Source organism: Humulus lupulus, chromosome 7 (genome assembly GCF_963169125.1).
Source record: "Humulus lupulus chromosome 7, drHumLupu1.1, whole genome shotgun sequence".
NCBI lineage: Eukaryota > Viridiplantae > Streptophyta > Magnoliopsida > Rosales > Cannabaceae > Humulus > Humulus lupulus.
In genome coordinates, this window is record NC_084799.1 from 201,283,648 (window position 1) to 201,284,509 (window position 862).

Here is an 862-nt window from a genome sequence, read left to right on the forward strand (position 1 = left end):
AATTCTCAAAAGTATGCCCGTCCCCACAATACACGCATGACACTTCTGCACTTTGAATGGCAGCAGCTGGCTGAATACTTCCTCCCAAACTCATATTCTTCAAGATGTTGGTCATTGAGGCCATTTGAGCTGTTAGAGCCGTTAATGCATCTACTTCAAGAACTCCCGCCACCTTCCTACTTGTAGGAGCTCTAGTGTTTGACCATTGATAGTTATTACTTGCGATCCTTTCCAAAATCTCAAATGCTTCGTTGTAAGACTTGGAAAGAATGGCTCCATTGGCTGAAGCGTCCAAGACCATTCGAGAGGCTGCATTGAGACCATTGTAGAATGTCTCCATTTGTATACAGTGTGGGATACCGTGGTGTGGGCACTTCCGCAAAAGCTCCTTAAATCTCTCCCATGCATCACTGGTTGATTCATCTTCAAGCTGCTGGAATGACATGATTTCACTTCGAAATTTTGCATTTCTGGTAGGAGGGAAATATTTGCGCAGAAACTTTTCAGCAAGATCATTCCAATTTGTGACGGAATCAGGAGGCAAAGTGTTGAGCCATGATCTAGCTCGGTCTCTTAATGAGAATGGAAATAGCTTCAGCCTTAATGCTTCTTCACTCACTCCTTGAAGCTTAAAAGAATCGCTCACCTCCAAGAATGAACGAAGATGGAGATGAGGATCCTCCGTTGGCATCCCGCTGAACTGCCCCACAGTTTGGAGCATTTGAAACATCACTGGCTTGAGCTCGAATTGAGCTGCTTGTATTTCTGGCCTCACAATGCCTGGATTTAGCTCATTAAACATGGGGGCAGCGTATTCTCGTATTGCTCTGGCTCTGTCATCCGCCAAAACAATGGGATTAGT

General features: G+C 44.9%; 1 non-coding gene across 1 annotated transcript; it reads left to right on the forward strand.

Moving 5' to 3' along the window:
* Positions 1 to 356: 356 nt before the first annotated feature.
* On the forward strand, positions 357 to 463 carry LOC133792887 (small nucleolar RNA R71). Its single transcript, XR_009874358.1, has one exon. It is a non-coding gene; the product is annotated as a small nucleolar RNA R71 (small nucleolar RNA).
* The last annotated feature ends 399 nt before the right edge of the window (positions 464 to 862 follow it).